Genomic DNA, 24,998 nt, shown 5'->3' with positions numbered 1-24,998 from the left:
GGACAAATGTGACCAAACGCCACTTTCAGTACTTCGCATATGTTGGGTATAAAAAAGTCGTAATTTCAAACTGCGAATACGTGCAGAGAGTCAGAATTTGGCTCGAAAATATGGCTCAGGCCTCGAAATTGGGATGTTTGGATTATTTTGAAAACTGCATTGGAGTTTGTGCAAAATGTGACTAACTGCCGTTTTCAGTACTTGGCATATGTTGGGTATAAAAAGTCGTAATTTCAAACAGCAAATACGTGCAGAGAGCCAGAATTTGGCTCCAAAATATGGCTCAGGCCTCGAAATTGGGATGTTTGGGATATTTTGAAAACTGCAGGGGACTTTGTGCAAAATGTGACTCACTGCCGCTGTCAGTACTTGGCATATGTTGGGTATAAAAAAGTCGCAATTTCAAACTGCGAAAACGTGCAGAGAGCCAGAATTTGGCTCCAAAATATGGCTGAGGCCTCGAAATTGGGATGTTTGGGATATTTTGAAAACTGCAGGGGAGTTTGGGACAAATATGACCAAACGCCGCTTTCAGTACTTGGCATATGTTGGGTATAAAAGTCGTAATTTCAAACAGCGAATACGTGCAGAGAGCTTGAATTTGGTTCCAAAATATGGCTCAGGCCTCGAAATTGGGATGATTGCGATATTTTGAAAACTTCAGTGGAGATTGGGACAAATGTGACCAAAAGCCGCTTTTAGTACTTGGCGTATGTTGGGTATAAAAAGTCGTAATTTCAAACTGCGAATATGTGCAGAGAGCCAGAATTTGGCTCCAAAATATGGCTCAGGCCTCAAAATCGGGATATTTGGGATATTTTGAAAACTGCTTTGGAGTTTGTGCAAAATGTGACTCACTGCCGCTTTCAGTACTAGGCATATGTTGGGAATAAAAAGTCGTAATTTCAAACAGCGAATACGTGCAGAGAGCCAAAATTTGACTCCAAAATATGGCTCAGGCCTCGAAATTGGGATGTTTGGGATATTTTGAAAACTGCAGGGGAGTTTGTGCAAAATGTGAAACACTGCCGCTTTTAGTACTTGGCATATGTTGGGTATAAAAAAGTTGTAATTTCAAAGAGCGAATACGTGCAGAGAGCCAAAATTTGACTCCAAAATATGGCTCAGGCCTCGAAATCGGGATGTTTGGGATATTTTGAAAATTGCAGTGAGGATTGGGACAAATGTGACCAAACGCCGCTTTCAGTACTTGGCATATGTTGGGTATAAAAAAGTCGTAATTTCAAACTGCGAATACGTGCAGAGAGACAGAATTTGTCTCCAAAATATTTCTCATGCCTCGAAATTGGGATATTTGGGATATTTTGAAAACTGCAGGGGACTTTGTGCAAAATGTGACTCACTGCTGCAGTCAGTACTTGGCATATGTTGGGTATAAAAAATTCGGAATTTAAAACTGCGAATACGTGCAGAGAGCCAGAATTTGGCTCCAAAATATAGCTCAGACCTCGAAATTGGGATGTTTGGGATATTTCGAAAATTGCAGTGGGGATTGGGACAAATGTGACCAAACGCCGCTTTCAGTACTTGGCATATGTTGGGTATAAAAAGTCGTAATTTCAAACAGCCAATACGTGCAGAGAACCAGAATTTGGCTCCAAAATATGGCTCAGACCTCGAAATTGGGATGTTTGGGATATTTCGAAAATTGCAGGCGGGATTGGGACAAATGTGACCAAACGCCGCTTTCAGTACTTGGCATATGTTGGGTATAAAAAAGTCGTAATTTCAAACTGCGAATACGTGCAGAGAGACAGAATTTGTCTCCAAAATATGGCTCATGCCTCGAAATTGGGATATTTGGGATATTTTGAAAACTGCAGGGGACTTTGTGCAAAATGTGACTCACTGCTGCTGTCAGTACTTGGCATATGTTGGGTATAAAAAATTCGGAATTTAAAACTGCGAATACGTGCAGAGAGCCAGAATTTGGCTCCAAAATATGGCTTAGGCCTCGAAATTGGGATGTTTGGGATAATTTGAAAATTGCAGGGGGGATTGGGACAAATGTGACCAAACGCCGCTTTCAGTACTTGGTATATGCTGGGTATAATAAATCGCAATTTCAAACTGCGAAAACGTTCAGAGAGCCAGAATTTGGCTCCAAAATATGTCTCAGTCCTCGAAATTGGGATGTTTGGGATATTTTGAAAACTGCAGGGGAGTTTGGTACAAATATGACCAAACGCCGCTTTCAGTACTTGGCATATGTTGGGTATAAAAGTCGTAATTTCAAACAGCGAATACGTGCAGAGAGCCTGAATTTGGTTCCAAAATATGGCTCAGACCTCGAAATTGGGATGTTTGGGATATTTTGAAAACTGCAGGGAGGTTTGGGAAATATGTGACCAAACGCCGCTTTCAGTACTTGGCATATGTTGGGTATAAAAATTCGTAATTTCAAACTGCGAAAACGTGCAGAGAGTCAGAATTTGGCTCCAAATATGGCTCAGGCCTCGAAATCGGGATATTTGGGATATTTTGAAAACTGCATTGGAGTTTGTGCAAAATGTGACTCACTGCCGCTTTCAGTACTTGGCATATGTTGGGTAGAAAAAGTCGCAATTTCAAACAGCGAATACGTGCAGAGCCAGAATTTTGCTCCAAAATATGGCTCAGGCCTCGAAAATGAGATGTTTAGGATATTTTGAAAATTGCAGGGGGGATTGGGAAAAATGTGACCAAACGCCGCTTTCAGTACTTGGCATATGTTGGGTATAAAAAGTCGTAATTTCAAACTGCGAATACGTGCAGAGAGCTAGAATTTGGCTGGAAAATATGGCTCAGGCCTCGAAATTGAGATGTTTGGGATATTTTGAAAACGGCAGGGGACTTGGTGCAAAATGTGACTCGCTGCCGCTTTCAGTACTTGGCATATGTTGGGTATAAAAAAGTCGAAATTCCAAGCTGCGAATACGTGGAGAGAGCCAGAATTTGGCTCCAAAATATGGCAAAAGCCTCGAAATTGGGATATTTTGAAAACTTCAGGGGACTTTGTGCAAAATGTGATTAACTGCCGCTTTCAGTACTTGGCGCATTTTGGGTGAAAGAAGTCGTAATTTCAAACTGCGAATACCTGCAGAGAGCCAGAATTTGGCTCCAAAATATAGCTCAGACCTCGAAATTGGGATGTTTGGGATATTTCGAAAATTGCAGTGGGGATTGGGACAAATGTGACCAAACGCCGCTTTCAGTACTTGGCATATGTTGGGTATAAAAAGTCGTAATTTCAAACAGCCAATACGTGCAGAGAACCAGAATTTGGCTCCAAAATATGGCTCAGACCTCGAAATTGGGATGTTTGGGATATTTCGAAAATTGCAGGGGGGATTGGGACAAATGTGACCAAACGCCGCTTTCAGTACTTGGCATATGTTGGGTATAAAAAAGTCGTAATTTCAAACTGCGAATACGTGCAGAGAGACAGAATTTGTCTCCAAAATATGGCTCATGCCTCGAAATTGGGATATTTGGGATATTTTGAAAACTGCAGGGGACTTTGTGCAAAATGTGACTCACTGCTGCTGTCAGTACTTGGCATATGTTGGGTATAAAAAATTCGGAATTTAAAACTGCGAATACGTGCAGAGAGCCAGAATTTGGCTCCAAAATATGGCTTAGGCCTCGAAATTGGGATGTTTGGGATAATTTGAAAATTGCAGGGGGGATTGGGACAAATGTGACCAAACGCCGCTTTCAGTACTTGGTATATGCTGGGTATAATAAATCGCAATTTCAAACTGCGAAAACGTTCAGAGAGCCAGAATTTGGCTCCAAAATATGTCTCAGTCCTCGAAATTGGGATGTTTGGGATATTTTGAAAACTGCAGGGGAGTTTGGTACAAATATGACCAAACGCCGCTTTCAGTACTTGGCATATGTTGGGTATAAAAGTCGTAATTTCAAACAGCGAATACGTGCAGAGAGCCTGAATTTGGTTCCAAAATATGGCTCAGACCTCGAAATTGGGATGTTTGGGATATTTTGAAAACTGCAGGGAGGTTTGGGAAATATGTGGAAATTGGGATGTTTGGGATATTTTGAAAACTGCAGGGAGGTTTGGGAAATATGTGACCAAACGCCGCTTTCAGTACTTGGCATATGTTGGGTATAAAAATTCGTAATTTCAAACTGCGAAAACGTGCAGAGAGTCAGAATTTGGCTCCAAATATGGCTCAGGCCTCGAAATCGGGATATTTGGGATATTTTGAAAACTGCATTGGAGTTTGTGCAAAATGTGACTCACTGCCGCTTTCAGTACTTGGCATATGTTGGGTATAAAAAGTCGTAATTTCAAACAGCCAATACGTGCAGAGAACCAGAATTTGGCTCCAAAATATGGCTCAGACCTCGAAATTGGGATGTTTGGGATATTTCGAAAATTGCAGGGGGGATTGGGACAAATGTGACCAAACGCCGCTTTCAGTACTTGGCATATGTTGGGTATAAAAAAGTCGTAATTTCAAACTGCGAATACGTGCAGAGAGACAGAATTTGTCTCCAAAATATGGCTCATGCCTCGAAATTGGGATATTTGGGATATTTTGAAAACTGCAGGGGACTTTGTGCAAAATGTGACTCACTGCTGCTGTCAGTACTTGGCATATGTTGGGTATAAAAAATTCGGAATTTAAAACTGCGAATACGTGCAGAGAGCCAGAATTTGGCTGCAAAATATGGCTTAGGCCTCGAAATTGGGATGTTTGGGATAATTTGAAAATTGCAGGGGGGATTGGGACAAATGTGACCAAACGCCGCTTTCAGTACTTGGTATATGCTGGGTATAATAAATCGCAATTTCAAACTGCGAAAACGTTCAGAGAGCCAGAATTTGGCTCCAAAATATGTCTCAGTCCTCGAAATTGGGATGTTTGGGATATTTTGAAAACTGCAGGGGAGTTTGGTACAAATATGACCAAACGCCGCTTTCAGTACTTGGCATATGTTGGGTATAAAAGTCGTAATTTCAAACAGCGAATACTTGCAGAGAGCCTGAATTTGGTTCCAAAATATGGCTCAGACCTCGAAATTGGGATGTTTGGGATATTTTGAAAACTGCAGGGAGGTTTGGGAAATATGTGTCCAAACGCCGCTTTCAGTACTTGGCATATGTTGGGTATAAAAATTCGTAATTTCACACTGCGAAAACGTGCAGAGAGTCAGAATTTGGCTCCAAATATGGCTCAGGCCTCGAAATCGGGATATTTGGGATATTTTGAAAACTGCATTGGAGTTTGTGCAAAATGTGACTCACTGCTGCTTTCAGTACTTGGCATATGTTGGGTATAAAAAGTCGTAATTTCAAACAGCGAATACGTGCAGAGCCAGAATTTTGCTCCAAAATATGGCTCAGGCCTCGAAAATGAGATGTTTAGGATATTTTGAAAATTGCTGGTGGGATTGGGAAAAATGTGACCAAACGCCGCTTTCAGTACTTGGCATATGTTGGGTATAAAAAGTCGTAATTTCAAACTGCGAATACGTGCAGAGAGCTAGAATTTGGCTGGAAAATATGGCTCAGGCCTCGAAATTGAGATGTTTGGGATATTTTGAAAACGGCAGGGGACTTGGTGCAAAATGTATCTCGCTGCCGCTTTCAGTACTTGGCATATGTTGGGTATAAAAAAGTCGAAATTCCAAGCTGCGAATACGTGGAGAGAGCCAGAATTTGGCTCCAAAATATGGCAAAAGCCTCGAAATTGGGATATTTTGAAAACTTCAGGGGACTTTGTGCAAAATGTGATTAACTGCCGCTTTCAGTACTTGGCGCATTTTGGGTGAAAGAAGTCGTAATTTCAAACTGCGAATACGTGCAGAGAGCCAGAATTTGACGCCAAAATATGGCTCAGGCCTCGAAATTGGGATGTTTGAGATATTTTGAAGACTGCAGGGGAGTTTCGGACAAATATGACCAAACGCCGCATTCAGTACCTGGCATATGTTGGGTATAAAAGTCGCAATTTCAAACTGCGAATACGTGCAGAGAGCCTGAATTTGGCTACAAAATATGGCTCAGGCCTCGAAATTGGTAAGTTTGGGATATTTTGAAGACTGCAGGGGAGTTTGGGACAAATATGACCAAACGCCGCTTTCAGTGCTTGGCGTATGTTGGGTATAAAAAGTCGTAATTTCAGACTGCGAATACGTGCAGAGAGCCAGAATTTTGCTCCAAAATATGGCTCAGGCCTCGAAATCGGGATATTTGGGATATTTTGAAAACTACATTGGAGTTTGTGCAACATGTGACTCACTGCCGCTTTCAGTACTTGGCATATGTTGGGTATAAAAATTCGTTATTTCAAACTGCAAATACGTGCATAGAGCCAGAATTTGCCTCCAAAATATGGCTCAGGCCTCGAAATTGGGATGTTTGGGATATTTTGAAAACTGCAGGGGGGTTTGGGACAAATGTGACCAAACGCCGCTTTCAGTACTTGGCATATGTTGGGTATGAAAATTCGCAATTTCAAACTGCGAATACGTGCAGCGAGCCTGAATTTGGTTACAAAATATGGCTCAGGCCTCGAAATTGGGATGTTTGGAATATTTTGAAAACTGCAGGGAGGTTTGGGACAAATGTGACCAAACGCCACTTTCAGTACTTCGCATATGTTGGGTATAAAAAAGTCGTAATTTCATACTGCGAATACGTGCAGAGAGTAAGAATTTGGCTCGAAAATATGGTTCATTCCTCGAAATTGGGATGTTTGGATTATTTTGAAAACTGCATTGGAGTTTGTGCAAAATGTGACTAACTGCCACTTTCAGTACTTGGCCCATGTTGGGTGAAAGAAGTCGTAATTTCAAACTGCGAATACGTGCAGAGAGCCAGAATTTGACTCCAAAATATGGCTCAGGCCTCGAAATTGGGATGTTTGAGATATTTTGTAGACTGCAGGGGAGTTTGGGACAAATATGACCAAACGCCGCTTTCAGTACCTGGCATATGTTGGGTAAAAGTCGTAATTTCAAACTGCGAATACGTGCAGAGAGCCTGAATTTGGCTATAAAATATGGCTCAGGCCTCGAAATTGGGAAGTTTGGGATATTTTGAAGACTGAAGGGGAGTTTGGGACAAATATGACCAAACGCCGCTTTCAGTGCTTGGCGTATGTTGGGTATAAAAAGTCGTAATTTCAAACTGCGAATACGTGCAGAGAGCCAGAATTTTGCTCCAAAATATGGCTCAGGCCACGAAATCGGGATATTTGGGATATTTTGAAAACTGCATTGGAGTTTGTGCAACATGTGACTCACTGCCGCTTTCAGTACTTGGCATATGTTGGGTATAAAAAGTCATAATTTCAAACAGCGAATACGTGCAGAGAGCCAGAATTTTACTCCAAAATATGACTCAGGCCTCGAAATTGGGATTTTTGGGATATTTTGAAAATTGCAGGGGGGATTGGGACAAATGTGACCAAACGCTGCTTTCAGTACTTGGCATATGTTGGGTATAAAAAAATCGTAATTTCAAACTGCGAATACGTGCAGAGAGACAGAATTTAGTTCCAAAATATGGCTCGGGCCTCGAAATTGGGGTATTTGGGATATTTTGAAAACTGCAGGGGACTTTGTGCAAAATGTGACTCACTGCCGCTTTCAGTACTTGGCATATGTTGGGTATTAAAAGTCGTATTTTCAAACTACGAATACGTGCAAAGAGCCAGAATTTGGCTCGAAAATATGGCTCAGGCCTCGAAATTGGAACGTTTAGGATATTTTGAAAACTGCAGGGAGGTTTATGACAAATGTGACCAAACGCCGCTCTGAAAACTGCAGGGAGGTTTAGGACAAATGTGACCAAACGCCGCTTTCAGTACTTGGAATATGTTGGGTAAAAATTTCGTAATTTCATACTGCGAATACGTGCAGAGAGCCAGAATTTGGCTCCAAAATATGACTCAGGCCTCGAAATTGGGATGTTTGGGATATTTTGAAAACTGCAGGGGAGTTTGTGCAAAATGTGACTCACTGCCACTTTCAGGACTTAATATATGTTGGGTATAAAAATTCGTTATTTCAAACTGCGAATACGTGCATAGAGCCAGAATTTGCCTCCAAAATATGGCTCAGGCCTCGAAATTGGGATGTTTGGGATATTTTGAAAGCTGCAGGGGGGTTTGTGACGAATGTGACCAAACGCCGCTTTCAGTACTTGGCATATGTTGGGTATGAAAATTCGCAATTTCAAACTGCGAATACGAGCAGCGAGCCTGAATTTGGCTACAAAATATGGCTCAGGCCTCGAAATTGGGATGTTTGGAATATTTTGAAAACTGCAGGGAGGTTTGGGACAAATATGACCAAACGCCACTTTCAGTACTTCGCATATGTTGGGTATAAAAAAGTCGTAATTTCAAACTGCGAATACGTGCAGAGAGTCAGAATTTGGCTCGAAAATATGGCTCAGGCCTCGAAATTGGGATGTTTGGATTATTTTGAAAACTGCATTGGAGTTTGTGCAAAATGTGACTAACTGCCGCTTTCAGTACTTGGCATATGTTGGGTATAAAAAGTGGTAATTTCAAACAGCAAATACGTGCAGAGAACCAGAATTTGGCTCCAAAATATGGCTCATGCCTCAAAATTGCGATATTTAGGATATTTTGAATACTGCAGTGGAGTTTGTGTAAAATGTGACTCAATGCCGCTTTCAGTACTTGGCATATGTTGGGTATAAAAAGTCGTAATTTCAAACAGCAAATACGTGCAGAGAGCCAGAATTTGGCTCCAAAATATGGCTCAGGCCTCGAAATTGGGATGTTTGGGATATTTCGAAAATTGCAGGGGGGATTGGGACAAATGTGACCAAACGCCGCTATCAGTACTTGGCATATGTTGGGTATAAAAAAGTCGTAATTTCAAACTGCGAATACGTGCAGAGAGCCAGAATTTGGCTCCAAAATATGACTCAGGACTCGAAAATGGGATATTTGGGATATTTTGAAAACTGCAGAGGACTTTGTGCAAAATGTGACTAACTGCCGCTTTCAGTACTTGGCATATGTTGGGTATAAAAAGTGGTAATTTCAAACAGCAAATACGTGCAGAGAACCAGAATTTGGCTCCAAAATATGGCTCAGGCCTCAAAATTGCGATATTTAGGATATTTTGAATACTGCAGTGGAGTTTGTGCAAAATGTGACTCAATGCCGCTTTCAGTACTTGGCATATGTTGGGTATAAAAAGTCGTAATTTCAAACAGCAAATACGTGCAGAGAGCCAGAATTTGGCACCAAAATATGGCTCAGGCCTCGAAATTGGGATGTTTGGGATATTTCGAAAATTGCAGGGGGGATTGGGACAAATGTGACCAAACGCCGCTTTCAGTGCGTGGCATATGTTGGGTATAAAAAAGTCGCAATTTCAAACTGCGAAAACGTGCAGAGAGCCAGAATTTGGCTCCAAAATATGGCTCAGGCCTCGAAATTGGGATGTTTGGGATATTTTGAAAACTGCAGGGGAGTTTGGGACATATATGACCAAACGCCGCTTTCAGTACTTGGCATATGTTGGGTACAAAAGTCGTAATTTCAAACAGCGAATACGTGCAGAGAGCCTGAATTTGGTTCCAAAATATGGCTCAGGCCTCGAAATTGGGAAGTTTGGGATATTTTGAAGACTGCAGGGGAGTTTGGGACAAATATGACCAAACGCCGCTTTCAGTGCTTGGCGTATGTTGGGTATAAAAAGTAGTAATTTCAAACTGCGAATACGTGCAGAGAGCCAGAATTTTGCTCCAAAATATGGCTCAGGCCTCAAAATTGCGATATTTAGGATATTTTGAATACTGCAGTGGAGTTTGTGCAAAATGTGACTCAATGCCGCTTTCAGTACTTGGCATATGTTGGGTATAAAAAGTCGTAATTTCAAACAGCAAATACGTGCAGAGAGCCAGAATTTGGCACCAAAATATGGCTCAGGCCTCGAAATTGGGATGTTTGGGATATTTCGAAAACTGCAGGGGGGTTTGGGACAAATGTGACCAAACGCCGCTTTCAGTACTTGGCATATGTTGGGTATGAAAATTCGCAATTTCAAACTGCGAATACGTGCAGCGAGCCTGAATTTGGTTACAAAATATGGCTCAGGCCTCGAAATTGGGATGTTTGGAATATTTTGAAAACTGCAGGGAGGTTTGGGACAAATGTGACCAAACGCCACTTTCAGTACTTCGCATATGTTGGGTATAAAAAAGTCGTAATTTCATACTGCGAATACGTGCAGAGAGTAAGAATTTGGCTCGAAAATATGGTTCATTCCTCGAAATTGGGATGTTTGGATTATTTTGAAAACTGCATTGGAGTTTGTGCAAAATGTGACTAACTGCCACTTTCAGTACTTGGCCCATGTTGGGTGAAAGAAGTCGTAATTTCAAACTGCGAATACGTGCAGAGAGCCAGAATTTGACTCCAAAATATGGCTCAGGCCTCGAAATTGGGATGTTTGAGATATTTTGTAGACTGCAGGGGAGTTTGGGACAAATATGACCAAACGCCGCTTTCAGTACCTGGCATATGTTGGGTAAAAGTCGTAATTTCAAACTGCGAATACGTGCAGAGAGCCTGAATTTGGCTATAAAATATGGCTCAGGCCTCGAAATTGGGAAGTTTGGGATATTTTGAAGACTGAAGGGGAGTTTGGGACAAATATGACCAAACGCCGCTTTCAGTGCTTGGCGTATGTTGGGTATAAAAAGTCGTAATTTCAAACTGCGAATACGTGCAGAGAGCCAGAATTTTGCTCCAAAATATGGCTCAGGCCACGAAATCGGGATATTTGGGATATTTTGAAAACTGCATTGGAGTTTGTGCAACATGTGACTCACTGCCGCTTTCAGTACTTGGCATATGTTGGGTATAAAAAGTCATAATTTCAAACAGCGAATACGTGCAGAGAGCCAGAATTTTACTCCAAAATATGACTCAGGCCTCGAAATTGGGATTTTTGGGATATTTTGAAAATTGCAGGGGGGATTGGGACAAATGTGACCAAACGCTGCTTTCAGTACTTGGCATATGTTGGGTATAAAAAAATCGTAATTTCAAACTGCGAATACGTGCAGAGAGACAGAATTTAGTTCCAAAATATGGCTCGGGCCTCGAAATTGGGGTATTTGGGATATTTTGAAAACTGCAGGGGACTTTGTGCAAAATGTGACTCACTGCCGCTTTCAGTACTTGGCATATGTTGGGTATTAAAAGTCGTATTTTCAAACTACGAATACGTGCAAAGAGCCAGAATTTGGCTCGAAAATATGGCTCAGGCCTCGAAATTGGAACGTTTAGGATATTTTGAAAACTGCAGGGAGGTTTATGACAAATGTGACCAAACGCCGCTCTGAAAACTGCAGGGAGGTTTAGGACAAATGTGACCAAACGCCGCTTTCAGTACTTGGAATATGTTGGGTAAAAATTTCGTAATTTCATACTGCGAATACGTGCAGAGAGCCAGAATTTGGCTCCAAAATATGACTCAGGCCTCGAAATTGGGATGTTTGGGATATTTTGAAAACTGCAGGGGAGTTTGTGCAAAATGTGACTCACTGCCACTTTCAGGACTTAATATATGTTGGGTATAAAAATTCGTTATTTCAAACTGCGAATACGTGCATAGAGCCAGAATTTGCCTCCAAAATATGGCTCAGGCCTCGAAATTGGGATGTTTGGGATATTTTGAAAGCTGCAGGGGGGTTTGTGACGAATGTGACCAAACGCCGCTTTCAGTACTTGGCATATGTTGGGTATGAAAATTCGCAATTTCAAACTGCGAATACGAGCAGCGAGCCTGAATTTGGCTACAAAATATGGCTCAGGCCTCGAAATTGGGATGTTTGGAATATTTTGAAAACTGCAGGGAGGTTTGGGACAAATATGACCAAACGCCACTTTCAGTACTTCGCATATGTTGGGTATAAAAAAGTCGTAATTTCAAACTGCGAATACGTGCAGAGAGTCAGAATTTGGCTCGAAAATATGGCTCAGGCCTCGAAATTGGGATGTTTGGATTATTTTGAAAACTGCATTGGAGTTTGTGCAAAATGTGACTAACTGCCGCTTTCAGTACTTGGCATATGTTGGGTATAAAAAGTGGTAATTTCAAACAGCAAATACGTGCAGAGAACCAGAATTTGGCTCCAAAATATGGCTCATGCCTCAAAATTGCGATATTTAGGATATTTTGAATACTGCAGTGGAGTTTGTGTAAAATGTGACTCAATGCCGCTTTCAGTACTTGGCATATGTTGGGTATAAAAAGTCGTAATTTCAAACAGCAAATACGTGCAGAGAGCCAGAATTTGGCTCCAAAATATGGCTCAGGCCTCGAAATTGGGATGTTTGGGATATTTCGAAAATTGCAGGGGGGATTGGGACAAATGTGACCAAACGCCGCTATCAGTACTTGGCATATGTTGGGTATAAAAAAGTCGTAATTTCAAACTGCGAATACGTGCAGAGAGCCAGAATTTGGCTCCAAAATATGACTCAGGACTCGAAAATGGGATATTTGGGATATTTTGAAAACTGCAGAGGACTTTGTGCAAAATGTGACTAACTGCCGCTTTCAGTACTTGGCATATGTTGGGTATAAAAAGTGGTAATTTCAAACAGCAAATACGTGCAGAGAACCAGAATTTGGCTCCAAAATATGGCTCAGGCCTCAAAATTGCGATATTTAGGATATTTTGAATACTGCAGTGGAGTTTGTGCAAAATGTGACTCAATGCCGCTTTCAGTACTTGGCATATGTTGGGTATAAAAAGTCGTAATTTCAAACAGCAAATACGTGCAGAGAGCCAGAATTTGGCACCAAAATATGGCTCAGGCCTCGAAATTGGGATGTTTGGGATATTTCGAAAATTGCAGGGGGGATTGGGACAAATGTGACCAAACGCCGCTTTCAGTGCGTGGCATATGTTGGGTATAAAAAAGTCGCAATTTCAAACTGCGAAAACGTGCAGAGAGCCAGAATTTGGCTCCAAAATATGGCTCAGGCCTCGAAATTGGGATGTTTGGGATATTTTGAAAACTGCAGGGGAGTTTGGGACATATATGACCAAACGCCGCTTTCAGTACTTGGCATATGTTGGGTACAAAAGTCGTAATTTCAAACAGCGAATACGTGCAGAGAGCCTGAATTTGGTTCCAAAATATGGCTCAGGCCTCGAAATTGGGAAGTTTGGGATATTTTGAAGACTGCAGGGGAGTTTGGGACAAATATGACCAAACGCCGCTTTCAGTGCTTGGCGTATGTTGGGTATAAAAAGTAGTAATTTCAAACTGCGAATACGTGCAGAGAGCCAGAATTTTGCTCCAAAATATGGCTCAGGCCTCGAAATCGGGATATTTGGGATATTTTGAAAACTACATTGGAGTTTGTGCAACATGTGACTCACTGCCGCTTTCAGTACTTGGCATATGTTGGGTATAAAAAGTCGTAATTTCATACTGCGAATATGTGCAGAGAGCCAGAATTTGGCTCCAAAATATGACTCAGGCCTCGAAATTAGGATTTTTGGGATATTTCGAAAACTGCAGGGGAGTTTTTGCAAAATGTGACTCACTGCCACTTTCAGGACTTGATATATGTTGGGTATAAAAATTCGTTATTTCAAACTGCGAATACGTGCATAGAGCCAGAATTTGCCTCTAAAATATGGCTCAGGCCATGAAATTGGGATGTTTAGGATATTTTGAAAACTGCAGGGGGGTTTGGGACAAATGTGACCAAACGCCGCTTTCAGTACTTGGCATATGTTGGGTATGAAAATTCGCAATTTCAAACTGCGAATACGTGCAGCGAGCCTGAATTTGGTTACAAAATATGGCTCAGGCCTCGAAATTGGGATGTTTGGAATATTTTGAAAACTGCAGGGAGGATTGGGACAAATGTGACCAAACGCCACTTTCAGTACTTCGCATATGTTGGGTATAAAAAATTCGTAATTTCATACTGCGAATACGTGCAGAGAGTCAGAATTTGGCTCGAAAATATGGCTCAGGCCTCGAAATTGGGATGTTTGGGATATTTTGAAAACTGCAGGGGAGTTTGGGACATATATGACCAAACGCCGATTTCAGTACTTGGCATATGTTGGGTATAAAAATTCGTAATTTCAAACTGCGAATACGTGCAGAGAGCCAGAATTTCACTCCAAATATAGCTCATGCCTCGAAATCGGTATATTTGGGGTATTTTGAAAACTGCATTGGAGTTTGTGCAAAATGTGACTCACTGCCGCTTTCAGTACTTGGCATATGTTGGGTATAAAAAGTCGTAATTTCAAACAGCGAATACGTGCAGAGAGCCAAAATTTGACTCCAAAATATGGTTCAGGCCTCGAAATTGGGATGTTTGGGATATTTTGAAAACTGCAGGGGAGTTTGTGCAAAATGTGAAACTCTGCCGCTTTTAGTATTTGGCATATGTTGGGTATAAAAAAATTGTAATTTCAAACAGCGAATACGTGCAGAGAGCCAAAATTTGACTCCAAAATATGGCTCAGGCCTCGAAATCGGGATATTTGGGATATTTTGAAAATTGCAGGGAGGATTGGGACAAATGTGACCAAACGCCGCTTTCAGTACTTGGCATATGTTGGGTATAAAAAAGTTTTAATTTCAAACTGCGAATACGTGCAGAGAGCCAAAATTTTCCTCCAAAATATGGCTCAGGCCTCGAAATTGGAATGTTTGGGATATTTCGAAAACTGCAGGAGAGTTTGTGCAAAATGTGAAACACTGCCGCTTTCAGTACTTGGCATATGTTGGGTATAAAAATTCGTAATATCAAACTGCGAATACGTACAGAGAGCAAGAATTTGGCTCCAAAATATGACTCTGGCTTCGAAATTGGGATGTTTGGGATATTTTGAAAACTGCAGGAGAGTTTGTGCAAAATGTGAAACACTGCCGCTTTCAGTACTTGGCATATGTTGGGTATAAAAATCGTAATTTCAAACTGCGAATACTTGCAGAGAGCCAGAATTTGGCTCCAAAATATGGCTCAGGCCTCGAAATTGGGATACTTGGGATATTTCGAAAACTGCAGGGGGGTTTGGGACAAATGTGAATAAACGCCGTTTTCAGTACTTGGCATATGTTGGGTATAAAAAATCGTAATTTCAAACTACGAATACTTGCAGAGAGCCAGAATTTGGCTCCAAAATATGGCTCAGGCCTCGAAATTGGGATATTTGGGATATTTCGAAAACTGCAGGGGAGTTTGTGCAAAATGTAACTCACTGCCGCTTTCAGGACGTGATATATGTTGGGTATAAAAAGTCGTTATTTAAAACTGCGAATACGTGCATAGAGCCAGAATTTGCCTCCAAAATATGGCTCTGGCCTCGAAATTGGGATGTTTGGGATATTTTGAAAACTGCAGGGGGTTTGGGACAAATGTGACCAAACGCCGCTTTTAGTACTTGGCATATGTTGGGTATGAAAAGTCATAATTTCAAACTGCGAATACGTGCAGCGAGCCTGAATTTGGCTCCAAAATATGGCTCAGGCCGCGAAATTGGGATGTTTGGAATATTTTGAAAACTGCAGGGAGGTTTGGGACAAATGTGACCAAACGCCGCTTTCAGTACTTCGCATATGTTGGGTATAAAAAATTCGTAATTTCAAACTGCGAATACGTGCAAAGAGTCAGAATTTGGCTCGAAAATATGGCTCAGGCCTCGAAATTGGGATGTTTGGATTATTTCGAAAACTGCATTGGAGTTTGTGCAAAATGTGACTCACTGCCGCTTTCAGTACTTTGCATATGTTGGGTATAAAAAGACGTAATTTGAAACAGCAAATACGTGCAGAGAACCAGAATGTGCCTCTAAAATATGGCTCAGGCCTCGAAATTGGGATGTTTAGGATATTTTGAAAACTGCAGGGGGGTTTGGGACAAATGTGACCAAACGCCGCTTTCAGTACTTGGCATATGTTGGGTATGAAAATTCGCAATTTCAAACTGCGAATACGTGCAGCGAGCCTGAATTTGGTTACAAAATATGGCTCAGGCCTCGAAATTGGGATGTTTGGAATATTTTGAAAACTGCAGGGAGGTTTGGGAGAAATGTGACCAAACGCCACTTTCAGTACTTCGCATATGTTGGGTATAAAAAAGTCGTAATTTCATACTGCGAATACGTGCAGAGAGTCAGAATTTGGCTCGAAAATATGGCTCAGGCCTCGAAATTGGGATGTTTGGGATATTTTGAAAACTGCAGGGGAGTTTGGGACATATATGACCAAACGCTGCTTTCAGTACTTGGCATATGTTGGGTATAAAAGTCGTAATTTCAAACAGCGAATACGTGCAGAGAGCCTGAATTTGGTTCCAAAATATGGCTCAGACCTCAAAATTGGGATGTTTGGGATATTTTGAAAACTGCAGGGAGGTTTGGGAAATATGTGACCAAACGCCGCTTTCAGTACTTGGCATATGTTGGGTATAAAAATTCGTAATTTCAAACTGCGAATATGTGCAGAGAGCCAGAATTTCACTACAAATATGGCTCATGCCTCGAAATCGGTATATTTGGGGTATTTTGAAAACTGCATTGGAGTTTGTGCAAAATGTGACTCACTGCCGCTTTCAGTACTTGGCATATGTTGGGTATAAAAAGTCGTAATTTCAAACAGCGAATACGTGCAGTGAGCCAAAATTTGACTCCAAAATATGGCTCAGGCCTCGAAATTGGGATGTTTGGGATATTTTGAAAACTGCAGGAGAGTTTGTGCAAAATGTGAAACACTGCCGCTTTTAGTACTTGGCATATGTTGGGTATAAAAAAATTGTAATTTCAAACAGCGAATACGTGCAGAGAGCCAAAATTTGACTCCAAAATATGGCTCAGGCCTCGAAATCGGGATGTTTGGGATATTTTGAAAATTGCAGGGAGGATTGGGACAAATGTGACCAAACGCCGCTTTCAGTACTTGGCATATGTTGGGTATAAAAAAGTTTTAATTTCAAACTGCGAATACGTGCAGAGAGCCAAAATTTTGCTCCAAAATATGGCTCAGGCCTCGAAATTGGAATGTTTGGGATATTTTGAAAACTGCAGGAGAGTTTGTGCAAAATGTGAAACACTGCCGCTTTCAGTACTTGGCATATGTTGGGTATAAAAATTCGTAATATCAAACTGCGAATACGTACAGAGAGCAAGAATTTGGCTCCAAAATATGACTCTGGCTTCGAAATTGGGATGTTTGGGATATTTTGAAAACTGCAGGAGAGTTTGTGCAAAATGTGAAACACTGCCGCTTTCAGTACTTGGCATATGTTGGGTATAAAAATCGTAATTTCAAACTGCGAATACTTGCAGAGAGCCAGAATTTTGCTCCAAAATATGGCTCAGGCCTCGAAATTGGGATATTTGGGATATTTCGAAAACTGCAGGGGGGTTTGGGACAAATGTGAATAAACGCCGTTTTCAGTACTTGGCATATGTTGGGTATAAAAAAATCGTAATTTCAAACTGCGAATACTTGCAGAGAGCCAGAATTTGGCTCCAAAATATGGCTCAGGCCTCGAAATTGGGATATTTGGGATATTTCGAAAACTGCAGGGGAGTTTTTGCAAAATGTGACTCACTGCCACTTTCAGGACTTGATATATGTTGGGTATAAAAATTCGTTATTTCAAACTGCGAATACGTGCATAGAGCCAGAATTTGCCTCTAAAATATGGCTCAGGCCATGAAATTGGGATGTTTAGGATATTTTGAAAACTGCAGGGGGGTTTGGGACAAATGTGACCAAACGCCGCTTTCAGTACTTGGCATATGTTGGGTATGAAAATTCGCAATTTCAAACTGCGAATACGTGCAGCGAGCCTGAATTTGGTTACAAAATATGGCTCAGGCCTCGAAATTGGGATGTTTGGAATATTTTGAAAACTGCAGGGAGGTTTGGGACAAATGTGACCAAACGCCACTTTCAGTACTTCGCATATGTTGGGTATAAAAAATTCGTAATTTCATACTGCGAATACGTGCAGAGAGTCAGAATTTGGCTCGAAAATATGGCTCAGGCCTCGAAATTGGGATGTTTGGGATATTTTGAAAACTGCAGGGGAGTTTGGGACATATATGACCAAACGCCGCTTTCAGTACTTGGCATATGTTGGGTATAAAAATTCGTAATTTCAAACTGCGAATACGTGCAGAGAGCCAGAATTTCACTCCAAATATAGCTCATGCCTCGAAATCGGTATATTTGGGGTATTTTGAAAACTGCATTGGAGTTTGTGCAAAATGTGACTCACTGCCGCTTTCAGTACTTGGCATATGTTGGGTATAAAAAGTCGTAATTTCAAACAGCGAATACGTGCAGAGAGCCAAAATTTGACTCCAAAATATGGTTCAGGCCTCGAAATTGGGATGTTTGGGATATTTTGAAAACTGCAGGGGAGTTTGTGCAAAATGTGAAACTCTGCCGCTTTTAGTATTTGGCATATGTTGGGTATAAAAAAATTGTAATTTCAAACAGCGAATACGTGCAGAGAGCCAAAATTTGACTCCAAAATATGGCTCAGGCCTCGAAATCGGGATATTTGGGATATTTTGAAAATTGCAGGGAGGATTGGGACAAATGTGACCAAACGCCGCTTTCAGTACTTGGCATATGTTGGGTATAAAAAAGTTTTAATTTCAAACTGCGAATACGTGCAGAGAGCCAAAATTTTCCTCCAAAATATGGCTCAGGCCTCGAAATTGGAATGTTTGGGATATTTCGAAAACTGCAGGAGAGTTTGTACAAAATGTGAAACACTGCCGCTTTCAGTACTTGGCATATGTTGGGTATAAAAATTCGTAATATCAAACTGCGAATACGTACAGAGAGCAAGAATTTGGCTCCAAAATATGACTCTGGCTTCGAAATTGGGATGTTTGGGATATTTTGAAAACTGCAGGAGAGTTTGTGCAAAATGTGAAACACTGCCGCTTTCAGTACTTGGCATATGTTGGGTATAAAAATCGTAATTTCAAACTGCGAATACTTGCAGAGAGCCAGAATTTGGCTCCAAAATATGGCTCAGGCCTCGAAATTGGGATACTTGGGATATTTCGAAAACTGCAGGGGGGTTTGGGACAAATGTGAATAAACGCCGTTTTCAGTACTTGGCATATGTTGGGTATAAAAAATCGTAATTTCAAACTACGAATACTTGCAGAGAGCCAGAATTTGGCTCCAAAATATGGCTCAGGCCTCGAAATTGGGATATTTGGGATATTTCGAAAACTGCAGGGGAGTTTGTGCAAAATGTAACTCACTGCCGCTTTCAGGACTTGATATATGTTGGGTATAAAAAGTCGTTATTTAAAACTGCGAATACGTGCATAGAGCCAGAATTTGCCTCCAAAATATGGCTCTGGCCTCGAAATTGGGATGTTTGGGATATTTTGAAAACTGCAGGGGGTTTGGGACAAATGTGACCAAACGCCGCTTTTAGTACTTGGCATATGTTGGGTATGAAAAGTCATAATTTCAAACTGCGAATACGTGCAGCGAGCCTGAATTTGGCTCCAAAATATGGCTCAGGCCGCGAAATTGGGATGTTTGGAATATTTTGAAAACTGCAGGGAGGTTTGGGACAAATGTGACCAAACGCCGCTTTCAGTACTTCGCATATGTTGGGTATAAAAAATTCGTAATTTCAAACTGCGAATACGTGCAAAGAGTCAGAATTTGGCTCGAAAATATGGCTCAGGCCTCGAAATTGGGATGTTTGGATTATTTCGAAAACTGCATTGGAGTTTGTGCAAAATGTGACTCACTGCCGCTTTCAGTACTTTGCATATGTTGGGTATAAAAAGACGTAATTTGAAACAGCAAATACGTGCAGAGAACCAGAATGTGCCTCTAAAATATGGCTCAGGCCTCGAAATTGGGATGTTTAGGATATTTTGAAAACTGCAGGGGGGTTTGGGACAAATGTGACCAAACGCCGCTTTCAGTACTTGGCATATGTTGGGTATGAAAATTCGCAATTTCAAACTGCGAATACGTGCAGCGAGCCTGAATTTGGTTACAAAATATGGCTCAGGCCTCGAAATTGGGATGTTTGGAATATTTTGAAAACTGCAGGGAGGTTTGGGAGAAATGTGACCAAACGCCACTTTCAGTACTTCGCATATGTTGGGTATAAAAAAGTCGTAATTTCATACTGCGAATACGTGCAGAGAGTCAGAATTTGGCTCGAAAATATGGCTCAGGCCTCGAAATTGGGATGTTTGGGATATTTTGAAAACTGCAGGGGAGTTTGGGACATATATGACCAAACGCCGCTTTCAGTACTTGGCATATGTTGGGTATAAAAGTCGTAATTTCAAACAGCGAATACGTGCAGAGAGCCTGAATTTGGTTCCAAAATATGGCTCAGACCTCAAAATTGGGATGTTTGGGATATTTTGAAAACTGCAGGGAGGTTTGGGAAATATGTGACCAAACGCCGCTTTCAGTACTTGGCATATGTTGGGTATAAAAATTCGTAATTTCAAACTGCGAATATGTGCAGAGAGCCAGAATTTCACTACAAATATGGCTCATGCCTCGAAATCGGTATATTTGGGGTATTTTGAAAACTGCATTGGAGTTTGTGCAAAATGTGACTCACTGCCGCTTTCAGTACTTGGCATATGTTGGGTATAAAAAGTCGTAATTTCAAACAGCGAATACGTGCAGTGAGCCAAAATTTGACTCCAAAATATGGCTCAGGCCTCGAAATTGGGATGTTTGGGATATTTTGAAAACTGCAGGAGAGTTTGTGCAAAATGTGAAACACTGCCGCTTTTAGTACTTGGCATATGTTGGGTATAAAAAATTTGTAATTTCAAACAGCGAATACGTGCAGAGAGCCAAAATTTGACTCCAAAATATGGCTCAGGCCTCGAAATCGGGATGTTTGGGATATTTTGAAAATTGCAGGGAGGATTGGGACAAATGTGACCAAACGCCGCTTTCAGTACTTGGCATATGTTGGGTATAAAAAAGTTTTAATTTCAAACTGCGAATACGTGCAGAGAGCCAAAATTTTGCTCCAAAATATGGCTCAGGCCTCGAAATTGGAATGTTTGGGATATTTTGAAAACTGCAGGAGAGTTTGTGCAAAATGTGAAACACTGCCGCTTTCAGTACTTGGCATATGTTGGGTATAAAAATTCGTAATATCAAACTGCGAATACGTACAGAGAGCAAGAATTTGGCTCCAAAATATGACTCTGGCTTCGAAATTGGGATGTTTGGGATATTTTGAAAACTGCAGGAGAGTTTGTGCAAAATGTGAAACACTGCCGCTTTCAGTACTTGGCATATGTTGGGTATAAAAATCGTAATTTCAAACTGCGAATACTTGCAGAGAGCCAGAATTTTGCTCCAAAATATGGCTCAGGCCTCGAAATTGGGATATTTGGGATATTTCGAAAACTGCAGGGGGGTTTGGGACAAATGTGAATAAACGCCGTTTTCAGTACTTGGCATATGTTGGGTATAAAAAAATCGTAATTTCAAACTGCGAATACTTGCAGAGAGCCAGAATTTGGCTCCAAAATATGGCTCAGGCCTCGAAATTGGGATATTTGGGATATTTCGAAAACTGCAGGGGAGTTTGTGCAAAATGTGACTCACTGCCGCTTTCAGGACTTGATATATGTTAGGTATAAAAAGTCGTTATTTAAAACTGCGAATACGTGCATAGAGCCAGAATTTGCCTCCAAAATATGGCTCAGGCTTCGAAATTGGGATGTTTGGGATATTTTGAAAACTGCAGGGGGTTTGGGACAAATGTGACCAAACGCCGCTTTTAGTACTTGGCATATGTTGGGTATGAAAAGTCATAATTTCAAACTGCGAATACGTGCAGCGAGCCTGAATTTGGCTCCAAAATATGGCTCAGGCCGCGAAATTGGGATGTTTGGAATATTTTGAAAACTGCAGGGAGGTTTGGGACAAATGTGACCAAACGCCGCTTTCAGTACTTCGCATATGTTGGGTATAAAAAATTCGTAATTTCAAACTGCGAATACGTGCAGAGAGTCAGAATTTGGCTCGAAAATATGGCTCAGGCCTCGAAATTGGGATGTTTGGATTATTTCGAAAACTGCAATGGAGTTTGTGCAAAATGTGACTCACTGCCGCTTTCAGTACTTTGCATATGTTGGGTATAAAAAGACGTAATTTGAAACAGCAAATACGTGCAGAGAACCAGAATTTGGCTCCAAAATATGGCTCAGACCTCGAAATTGGGATGTTTGGGATATTTCGAAAATTGCAGGGGGGATTGGGACAAATGTGACCAAACGCCGCTTTCAGTACTTGGCATATGTTGGGTATAAAAAAGTCGTAATTTCAAACTGCGAATACGTGCAGAGAGACAGAATTTGGCTCCAAAATATGGCTCAGGCCTCGAAATTGGGATATTTGGGATATTTTGAAAATTGCAGGGGACTTTGTGCAAAATGTGACTCACTGCTGCTGTCAGTATTTGGCATATGTTGGGTATAAAAAATTCGGAATTTAAAACTGCGAATACGTGCAGAGAGCCAGAATTTGGCTCCAAAATATGGCTTAGGCCTCGAAATTGGGATGTTTGGGATATTTTGAAAATTGCAGGGGGGATTGGGACAAATGTGACCAAACGCCGCTTTCAGTACTTGGCATATGTTGGGTATAAAAAAGTCGCAATTTCAAACTGCGAAAACGTGCAGAGAGCCAGAATTTGGCTCCAAAATATGGCTCAGTCCTCGAAATTGGGATGCTTGGGATATTTTGAAAACTGCAGGGGAGTTTGGGACAAATATGACCAAATGCCGCTTTCAGTACTTGGCATATGTTGAGTATAAAAGTCGTAATATCAAACAGCGAATACGTGCAGAGAGCCTGAATTTGGTTCCAAAATATGGCTCAGACCTCGAAATTGGGATGTTTGGGATATTTTGAAAACTGCAGGGAGGTTTGGGAAATATGTGACCAAACGCCGCTTTCAGTACTTGGCATATGTTGGGTATAAAAATTCGTAATTTCAAACTGCGAAAACGTGCAGAGAGCCAGAATTTGGCTCCAAATATGGCTCAGGCTTCGAAATCGGGATATTTGGGATATTTTGAAAATTGCATTGGAGTTTGTGCAAAATGTGACTCACTGCCGCTTTCAGTACTTGGCATATGTTGGGTATAAAAAGTCGTAATTTCGAACAGCGAATACGTGCAGAGCCAGAATTTTGCTCCAAAATATGGCTCAGGCCTCGAAATTGGGATGATTGGGATATTTTGAAAATTGCAGGGGGGATTGGGACAAATATGACCAAACGCCACTTTCAGTACTTCGCATATGTTGGGTATAAAAAAGTCGTAATTTCAAACTGCGAATACGTGCAGAGAGTCAGAATTTGGCTCGAAAATATGGCTCAGGCCTCGAAATTGGGATGTTTGGATTATTTTGAAAACTGCATTGGAGTTTGTGCAAAATGTGACTAACTGCCGCTTTCAGTACTTAGCATATGTTGGGTATAAAAAGTCGTAATTTCAAACTGCGAATACGTGCAGAGAGCCAGAGTTTGGCTCCAAAATATGGCTCAGGCCTCGAAATTGGGATGATTGGGATATTTTGAAAACTGCAGGGGAGATTAGGACAAATGTGACCAAAAGCCGCTTTTAGTACTTGGCGTATGTTGGGTATAAAAATTTGTAATTTCAAACTGCGAATATGTGCAGAGAGCCAGAATTTGGCTCCAAAATATGGCTCAGGCCTCAAAATCGGGATATTTGGGATATTTTGAAAACTGCATTGGAGTTTGTGCAAAATGTGACTCACTGCCGCTTTCAGTACTTGGCATATGTTGGGTATAAAAAGTCGTAATTTCATACAGCGAATACGTGCAGAGAGCCTGAATTTGGTTCCAAAATATGGCTCAGACCTCAAAATTGGGATGTTTGGGATATTTTGAAAACTGCAGGGAGGTTTGGGAAATATGTGACCAAACGCCGCTTTCAGTACTTGGCATATGTTGGGTATAAAAATTCGTAATTTCAAACTGCGAATACGTTCAGAGAGCCAGAATTTGGCTCCAAATATGGCTCAGGCCTCGAAATCAGTATATTTGGGGTATTTTGAAAACTGCATTGGAGTTTGTGCAAAATGTGACTAACTGCCGCTTTCAGTACTTGGCATATGTTGGGTATAAAAAGTCGTAATTTCAAACTGCGAATACGTGCAGAGAGCCAGAATTTGGCTTTAAAATATGGCTCAGGCCTCGAAATTGGGATGATTGGGATATTTTGAAAACTGCAGGGGAGATTAGGACAAATGTGACCAAAAGCCGCTTTTAGTACTTGGCGTATGTTGGGTATAAAAATTCGTAATTTCAAACTGCGAAAACGTGCAGAGAGCCAGAATTTGGCTCCAAATATGGCTCAGGCTTCGAAATCGGGATATTTGGGATATTTTGAAAATTGCATTGGAGTTTGTGCAAAATGTGACTCACTGCCGCTTTCAGTACTTGGCATATGTTGGGTATAAAAAGTCGTAATTTCAAACAGCGAATACGTGCAGAGCCAGAATTTTGCTCCAAAATATGGCTCAGGCCTCGAAATTGGGATGTTTGGGATATTTTGAAAATTGCAGGGGGGATTGGGACAAATATGACCAAACGCCACTTTCAGTACTTCGCATATGTTGGGTATAAAAAAGTCGTAATTTCAAACTGCGAATACGTGCAGAGAGTCAGAATTTGGCTCGAAAATATGGCTCAGGCCTCGAAATTGGGATGTTTGGATTATTTTGAAAACTGCATTGGAGTTTGTGCAAAATGTGACTAACTGCCGCTTTCAGTACTTAGCATATGTTGGGTATAAAAAGTCGTAATTTCAAACTGCGAATACGTGCAGAGAGCCAGAGTTTGGCTCCAAAATATGGCTCAGGCCTCGAAATTGGGATGATTGGGATATTTTGAAAACTGCAGGGGAGATTAGG

Source organism: Procambarus clarkii, chromosome 73, assembly GCF_040958095.1.
Source record: "Procambarus clarkii isolate CNS0578487 chromosome 73, FALCON_Pclarkii_2.0, whole genome shotgun sequence".
NCBI classification, from domain to species: domain Eukaryota; kingdom Metazoa; phylum Arthropoda; class Malacostraca; order Decapoda; family Cambaridae; genus Procambarus; species Procambarus clarkii.
Note: the sequence above shows the minus strand (reverse complement) of the source record.